Raw genomic sequence first — 8593 nt, forward strand, 5'->3', positions numbered from 1 at the left:
CTTCCTGTCCTAATCCCTAGGCTGAGGGACAGCACTAGGAATGTCACCGTCTGGCCAAACTCTGTCGGCTACCAGGCCCTTTATGCCCATTACCTTGCTAAGTGTGCAAGACCACCCTGAGTGTGAGATGCCACTGTCACCTGTCACACGTGCGTGTGGGGACTGTCTGTCCATTTACCCATCAGTCACCTCCTCCTGCAGAGAGCAGCTCTCAGGCTCTCAGATCACATGGTCCAGCTTCTCCTACCCCTGCATGGTCCCAGTTCAGTCTATAACATGGGGTCAAATGCCAGCTTCCAAAGATCTGAAAAGAGCCCTTTGTAAACATAAAAACAAAGTAAGGAGGCCCAGAGAGGGTGAGGGGCATGCCCATAGTCACACAGCCTGATGACGGGTTGTTGCCCTTTTTTGCCCTTCCCCATCTCAGTGAAGCAGGATCCCAATTCTAGGGCTAACCTGCTGCCTCCGAGCTGTGCCGAGAGCTTAGTACCCAGACCCGGAGCAGTGGGCCGCAGGAAGGACTCCAGAGACACTGCGGTAGAGACGCAGAGCCCTTGGACTCAGAGGGGTCAGGACCCCACCGGCAGGCGGAGCCTGCCTAGCGCCACCTGGCGGCGAGACCCCTCACCTGCACCCGCGGGCTCCTGCCTCCCGCTCCGAGGCCCGGTTACCCCCGGCGCCCTCTCCCGCCCGTCCTCCCTTCCCGGTCCAGAGCCCCGCCGCGTTTGCGGTAGAGAAGCGGGCGCCCCACGCGGGCGTCCTGGGCCGCACGTGTCCCCCTCGGGCCTCGGGGCCCCATCCCAAACGCGGGGTCGCCGCCTTCAGGCCTTACGGATGCGCTCCCTGGCACACCGCAGGTTGCCTACGACAGAAAGGATTCTGCTTGGGGAGGTCGGGGTGCGGGGAGAGGGAGGGTACAAAACTGTGGCTGAACCATATGGGACGAAGCGCGGGGAGGGCGTGGGGTGCAAGGAGGAGTCAGATTGACCGGGGTGGGCGCCCCTGCAAGGCCCTGCTGGCGCAGGTCCCCTGTAATCCTCCTGACGGCCCAGAGAGGGCAGCACCACCCCCATCCCTGCCCTGCAGACAGGAAACAGGCTTCGACACGAATCTAACTGCCAGAGCCGGGCTGAACCCCTGGCCTGCCTGATCCGAACCCAGACTCTGGTCTTGGATGACTTGCCCCGGGCTCTGCTGTGCCCCACCCCCACCCCCAAGCTCGCCTGGCCCTGTCCCTAACTTGGGCATTCGACCCTGGCCTGTAGAAGTTTGCTTTTTTATCAGTCACGCGTCCTTTGATGTTTGTGATGACTATATCAACATTGCGCGGGGGGAGGGGGCAGGAGGCCCAGGGCGCTCCCTCACAAGCGCCCTCTCCTTCCCTCACTCCAGATGCTGGGCGAGGCAGAGAGCAGCTGGACCCAGGGACGTGGACATCAGCGCAGCTTTGCAGCTTATTTGCAAACACGAGACCCAGGACTTGGGGGGGGGGGCTGTGGGGCTGTGGGCATCCCCAGTGGGGGTGCCTTCCTCCCAGTATCAAGGCTCCAAGCCAGGGAAGGGGTACAGAGGAGGCAGCCCCAGTGGAAGGGCTGCTGTGAGGGCAGGAAATGCATTTGAGGCTGAGGGCAGCGCTCCCTGAGCACTTACTCAAAGCCAGGCAGGTGTGAGGTCCTGGGCCTCATCTCCCACAGGTGAAGCAGGTACTGAGCTCTCTCTTTCCAGCTTCGGGGGTGAAATGACTCCACACCAGCTCCCTCGCACTCCAAAGCCTTCTCGACGGAGTTGGGAGATAGGGGTATGAATTTTACAGATGAGGAAACTATGGCCCAGAGATTTTAAGCAACTTGTCCAAGGTCACACAGCAAGAAGGTAGCGAGAGTCACACCCTTCCTAGCATCTCTCCTTTCCTCATCTGTAAAATTTGGACAACACACTGACCCCCCCAGGGCGTTGTGAGGACCAGGTAATTTGACATATGTAAGTCCCCTCCACTGTGCCTTGTGCGCGGTCAGTGTACGGCCAGTATTAGATCATTCCTTGGTCTTCTACTGGCATCTTCCAGGAACCTCATGAGCTTCATCTTATTCCAGTAAGAAGAGAGAGCCAAAAGGATGAGAAACTGTCCTCACAGTCGCAGGTCCTGGCAGCGGTCCTCCACAGGACACCAGCGCCTCCAGTCATTAAGCTAAGGTGCAGTGCCGGGGAGGGAGCTTTTGCCATGTGACAGTGACATTATTGGGTCTAGCACAGACTTCTGGTTTGGAAGAACCACTGAAGAAGTGCCAAGACTTTTCAAATCTCTTGCCAAGAGATGCTTGAGGGAAAACATTAAGGTGACTCAAAGATCATGGAGGGAGTCTACAGTCCACTTTATGGCAGCTAAATGACAAAAACACCTCCCCCCAGTCACTGATGTGTGTGGTCCCGAAGTTTTCATTTCTTTTCACGTAAGTTGAGTCTTCCCAATAAAGGTGATTCACTGAATGATATTTAATATCTTTAAAAACCTTCGTAAGGTTTTTCATAGAAATAAATTCAGGAATGGGGCCGGGAACCGTGCATCAATCTAGGTGCAGAATGGCCCCTGAGGGGACTTAGGAGACTGGGTTTGGTGCTGTCCTATTGTCGACTTGGATGGCGTCCACTGTTGCTGTTATAAATAACAGCATATAAAGACCTTTGTACTTGGTGCTCTTTACTTTGTTTGAGTCGCCCCTCAGGGAGAATGCTCCCGATTTCTCCCTCATTCAGGATGATTTATGGCCACCCGGTTAGAACCAGTGGGGCTGCTGGGGGGAGGGGGTGGCTCCTAATAGATACCAGGTGTAAATAATACCTTATGGTTGTTCCAATTTGCATTTCTTTAGGACTAGCCTGAGGTTCTTAATAGGCTCTCGGAAACACCAGGGGTTCCTAGAAAGTATAACAGAAGGATAAGTATTCTATTTTATGAAGAAAGGAATTTGATTCCAGTGGGATCTGATTAAGTCTCCACTTGCCTATTGTGAATATAATGCACCTCCAGGAAAGTGCATGAGACCCGAACGTCTAGTTCAGTCCACTTGCATGAAGCAAACTCCCATCCAGTCCTCTCCTGGCGAGAAAGACAACAGGGCCAGACCCCAGAAGGCCCCGCACGGCCCTTTCCAATCACTACCTCCTCCCTCCATTCAAACGAGCGTGCTGTTCTGACCTCTAATGCTATAGTTAGTTTAGTTTTTTTTTCCCCTGCAAAAAACTTTATTGTTTCCATTTGGTCTAATGCATGGGAGCGGGCTCCAGGGCGGTTAAAAGAATGGCTAGGTGTTTTGGGGAGAGGCTCAGGTAAAAACCAGACACCAGGGGATGCAGAGGGGCCCCTCAAAGGCCTCTGGGCTCCAAAGGCCCCTAGTGCTTGAGGGTGAGCTTTTCGAAGAGACGCTCGCCCAGCCCAGCCTGGCGGCCGGCGGAGGTGCCCAGGTGTCGCCCGTCCTCTTGAGGAGTTTCACCTGCCAGGAAGCGGTTCTCCCGGGGTCGGAGCTGAGGGCCTGCGCGGGGGGGACCAGGGCCTCGGGGCCAAAGGGCCTGGGCCGGCTCCTCTCCGAGGCCGCGGCGGCCTCCACGGCGGCCTGGGCTTTGCCCCGCTTCCTGGGGAGGCTCCGCACGTGCGGCAAGAGGCTCGGCCGCCGCGCTGGTGTCGCCTCGGTAGGATCTCGGCGCCCGGCTTCTCCGCCAACCGGAGGAAGAAGCGGCCGCGACCCCAGAGCCGCGCCACCGGCGGAAGTCGCGCCGAGAGGTGGGTGCGCGAGGCCCGCGGACGCGGGTGGGCCGGGCGGCGGCCGGCGGCCTCCCCTCGGGGGCGCCGCTCCGACGGGTGTGGGGCTCGTGGCGGCGCGGCCGGGAGGAGGGAGGCGGGAAGAGGGCGCGGCTGGTCCCGGGGGTGAGGCGGTTCCGAAGGTGGCACCGGGAAAGAGGCGGAGGGAGGCCGAGGCTGGAAGGAGGGGCGGCCCGGGCCTGTCGTATCCAAACACCGTTGAAGCGAGAGACGGGCCCGGGCCGCCCAGGGCGCTCTATAGTTTATTTTTAAACAGTAACATCTTAATTTGGCCTGTTTTAAAAGTTTATGTCCTTTGAGTGGAATTGAAGCTTGTGCTCCTCTGCGTCTGGCTTATGGTTGCGCGTCGCCGCGTGGCTGTGTGTGGCCGTAGCTGGTCCGTTCCTCTGGGAGTGCCTCACAGGACCGAGCCACCGTGTCCGCGCCACGTTGGGAAAGGCTCTTGGGTTGTTTGTAGTTTGGGGCTATTACAAATAAGTCCACCGAGTACAGCGGTGTATGTGCCACCGGGTTTGGTGCCCAGCAGGGCCGGCACACCTCCGGTCTGTCTAAACAGAGGTGCAGGCACTGGGTTTGCATCTCTTTGACTTGCCTGGCATGTGGGTGGTGACATGAAGCATCTGCATTTCAAATCCTGGGATTTTCACCTTGTATAGCTGCAACAAGCAGACTAAGTTTATTTGGATTTTAGCATTCAAAATAAAGCTGTCTGGCCTGGCCGGCCTGGCGCAGGCGTTGAGCATCAACCCAGGAACCGGGAGGTCAAGGTTTGATTCCCGTCGGGGCACATGCCCAGGTTGGGGGCTTGATCCCCAGTGGGGGGCGTGCAGGAGGCAGCTGATCAATGACTCTCATCATTGATGTTTCTCTCTCTCTCTCTCCCTCTTCCTTCCTCTCTCTGAGATAAAAAAATTTTTTTTTAAAAAAGCTGTCTGTAACTAGCTCAAGCTTCTTGAAGACAAGTTCCATGTCTGGTTCATCCTTTTTTTTTTTTTTTTTTTTAAAGATATTTTAGAGAGGAAGGGGGAAGAGAGAGAGGGAGAGAGAATGAACATCAATGGAACAGAGAAAAATTGACCAGTTTGGTCTCCCTGACCTGGGACCAAACCCAAAACCTGGGTATTTGCCCTGCTGGGGATTTGAACCGAGGGCCTTTCAGGGTTTTTGAATGTTGAACTAGTCTTGCATACTTGGGATAAATTGCAATTGGTCATGATACATGATTCTTTGTATATGTCATTGTATTTGCTAATATTTTGTTGGGGATGTTTAAATCTTTGCTCATGAATATTGGTCTGTATGTTTCTTGTAATGTCTAGTTTTTGGTATTGAGGTATTGCTGGGTTGGTAACATGAGTTAGGATTAATATAAGTCAATCGTTTTCCTATGTACAGCAATGAACAATTAGAATTCAAAATGAAAAACAATGCCATTGACATTAATACCCTTCAAAAATGCAGTACTTAGGTATAAATCTAACAAAATATGTATAAGATCTCTGGTGAAACAAATCAAAGATCTTGTATTCCTCTGCTTCTATTTTGTGGAAGAGATTGAAAATTGGTATAACTTCTTCCTTAAGTGTTTGGTAGAATTCACCACTGAACTATCTGGGCCTGGTGCTTCCTGTTTTAGTTATTGATTCAATTTTAAAAAATAGATTTAGGCCTATTCAGGTTATCTATTTCTCTCTGGGTTAGTTTTGGTAGATTGTTTTTCAAGGAATTTCATCTAGATTATAAAATTGTGGGGATAGCTGTCCACAGTATTTCTTATCCTTTTAATGTCCAGAGGATTAGTAGTGATGGCCCCTTTCATTTCTCATATTGATGATAGTAATTTGTCTTTTTTTATTGGTTAGCCTAGTTAAAAGTTTATCAATTTTCTCAAAGAATCAGCTTTGGCTTTGTTGATTTTTCCCTATAGATGTCCTATTTTCAGTTTTATTGATTTCTGCTCTAACTTTTCTTCCCTTTCACTTACATTGGATTTAACTTGCTCTTTTTCTAGTTTCCTACGGCAGAAGCTTATGGTGATTTGAGACTTCTTTTTCAAGTAGGTGCATTTAATGCTAAAAACTTCCCTCTAAGACCTGCTTTTGCTGCCTCTCACAAATTTTGATAAGCTGCATTCTCATTTTGCTCAAACTATTTGAGACTTCTTCTTTGACTCATGTTATTTAGAAATGTGTCATTTTAATCTCCAAGTAACTTGGGATTTCCCATCTATCTTTCTGTTGTCTATTTCTAGTTTAATTCTGCTGTGGTCTGAGAGCATACTTGGCATGATTTCTATTCTTTTAAATTTAGCATGTTTTATGGCCCAGAATATAATCGGTCTTGAATGTTCCATGTAAATTTGAGAATGTGTGTTTTGCTGTTATTTTACAAATGTCAATTAGATGAAGTTCATTGATGGCACTCTTCAGCTCAACTGTCCATGCTGATTTTCTGCCTGCTGGATCTATCAATTACCAATGGAAGAATGTCAAAGTCTTCACCTGTAATAGTGGCTTTGTTTCTTTTCCTTGTGGGGTTATCAGGTTTTTGCCTCATGTGTTTGATGCTTTGTTGTTTGGTGCATACACATTAAGGATTTTTAAATATCTTCTTGCAGAATTGACCTCTTTATCATTATGTAATGCCTCTCTTTAGCCCCAGTTTTCTGTGCTCTAGTCTGCTTTGTCTGAAATTAATACAGCTAGTACAGCTTTCTTTTGATTAGTGTTATGATCTTCCTCTATCCCTTTAATGTGTCTCTATTTAAAATGGGTTTCTTGCCCTAGCTGGTTTGGCTCAGTGGTTAGAGTGTTGGCCCTCAGACTGAAGGGTCCTAGGTTTGATTCCAGCCAAGGGTTGCAGGCTCAATCCCAGGGCCTAGTTGGGGGTGTGTGTGTGGGGTGGTGGGGGATGGGGGGTGGTGGGAGGCAAGCCATTGATGTGTCTCTCTCACACTGATGTTTCTCTCCTCCTTCCACTCTCTCTGAAAAGCAATGGAAAAGATATCCTTGGTGAAGATTAAAAAAATAAAAAGGGTTTCTTTAGACAACATATAGCTGGGTCTTGTTTTTTAATCCACTGATAAGTCATCTACATAATTGACATTTGAAATGATTACTGAGTTTAGTATCTACATTTGTTACTATTTTCTATCATTACCCTTGTTCTTTTTTCCCTCCGTTTTTGATTTCAGAGAGGACGGGAGTCACTGATTGGCTGCCTCCTGCATGCCCCCTACTGGGGATGCTTGCAACCTGGGCATGTGCCCTGATCAGGGATCAAACCCTAACCTCCTGGCTCATAGGTTAATGCTCAACCTCTGAGCCACGCCTGGCCGGGCTACCCTTGTTCTTTGTTCCTATTTTGCCTTCCACTCTTTTTTTGGGAGGGAGAGGAGGAAGGCTAAGTATGGATGGAAGGGTATGTGTGGATTTTGAGCACCCAGAGGCAAATTGTAGTGCACCTTTGTATTTCTTCAGCTGCTTCCATTTTGGAAAATTCCCTATTGAGTGTTTTTTGTGGGCACTGATGCACTGTTTCCCAATGAAGCAGCTAAAATGTACCATATTTCTTCTCTTCACTCCTTGGCACCTAGGATGTGGAATGATGACCTGGGCTTGGAAAAATGGGCATGTCCAAGCAGGCCTTTGAGTGTTCATCAAATGCCAGAGCAACTAAAATTCATTCACAGCAGTGGGCTAGTGCCACTGTCCTGTAGCCACTTAAATTGTTGCTTAAGGAAAGTAGATTCAATCTTGTGGAAACCCTGCTTGACTTGAACCTGAGTTTAAAAATTCTATGTGAGTGTGGTTCAGCAGTTGAGCAGCAACCTATGATCCCGATTGCAGTTGGATTCCCAGTCAGGGCACATTCCCTGGGTTGCAGGCTCCATCCCCAGTGGGGGCGTGCAGGAGACAGACAGATGACCAACGACTTTCTCATCATTGATGTTTCTCTTTCCTTCCTCTCTGAAATCAATAAAGACATATTTATGAAAAACATATATTAAAAAGACGTTAAAAAAATCCTATGTGATTTCAAGCAAACATCTTCCCTATAACTATCATAAATGATGAAATTTTACAAAGCAGAACCAGAGAAATCTAGAAATTAACCTGAGATTTGTCACTAGCTGTGCTACTCTGGACAGAACACTTCATCTGAGTTTGTCTTCAACTTTTTTTTGGTCTTTATTGATTTCAGAGAGAGGAAGGGAAAGAGAAATGTAAATGAGTCATTGATGGGCTATCTCCTGCATGCCTCCCACTGGGGATTGAGCCCGAATCCTGAGCATGGGCCCTGACTGGAAATCAAACAATAATCTCCTGGATCATAGATCAATACTCAACCACTGAACCATGCCAGCTGGGCTGTCTTCACCTTTTAAAACAATAAAGCACATAAAAGCACCTAGCGCATAGCAAATATAGGTAGGCAAATAAATCAAACTTAGGCCCTTCCTCTTTCAGCTTCCTGTCTTTCTTCCATTGGGTTGAGGCTAACCAAATTTTAGACCCAAAATTTATTGCCATCCTCTGGCTCAATTTATTGTCAAGGGACAATAGTGCAGGTACAACAAGCACTGCATTTAGTAACCACCTATTACTAAAGGGTGGCAGGCGAGTTCCTTGCAGATTTGCTAGACAGTGAACACTGAAGGCACTCAGTACAAATACCATCATGGGCCAAGGCTCTGTGGGTCGCTTTCATGTGCTATTTCCAGTGCCACAGAACAGAGCTTGGCTGTAGAAGGCACTCGTATTAAGCTACCGCTGT

The 8593-nt window shown here is 49.4% G+C and overlaps 1 long non-coding RNA gene across 1 annotated transcript; it reads left to right on the forward strand.

Annotated features, from left to right (window-relative positions):
- Positions 1–1548: 1548 nt before the first annotated feature.
- On the forward strand, positions 1549–2692 carry LOC308560359. Its single transcript, XR_013999326.1, has 2 exons — positions 1549–1966; positions 2094–2692. It is a non-coding gene; the product is annotated as an uncharacterized lncRNA (long non-coding RNA).
- The last annotated feature ends 5901 nt before the right edge of the window (positions 2693–8593 follow it).

The sequence above is a fragment of the Miniopterus schreibersii genome (assembly GCF_964146895.1).
Source record: "Miniopterus schreibersii genome assembly, chromosome: 8".
NCBI lineage: Eukaryota > Metazoa > Chordata > Mammalia > Chiroptera > Miniopteridae > Miniopterus > Miniopterus schreibersii.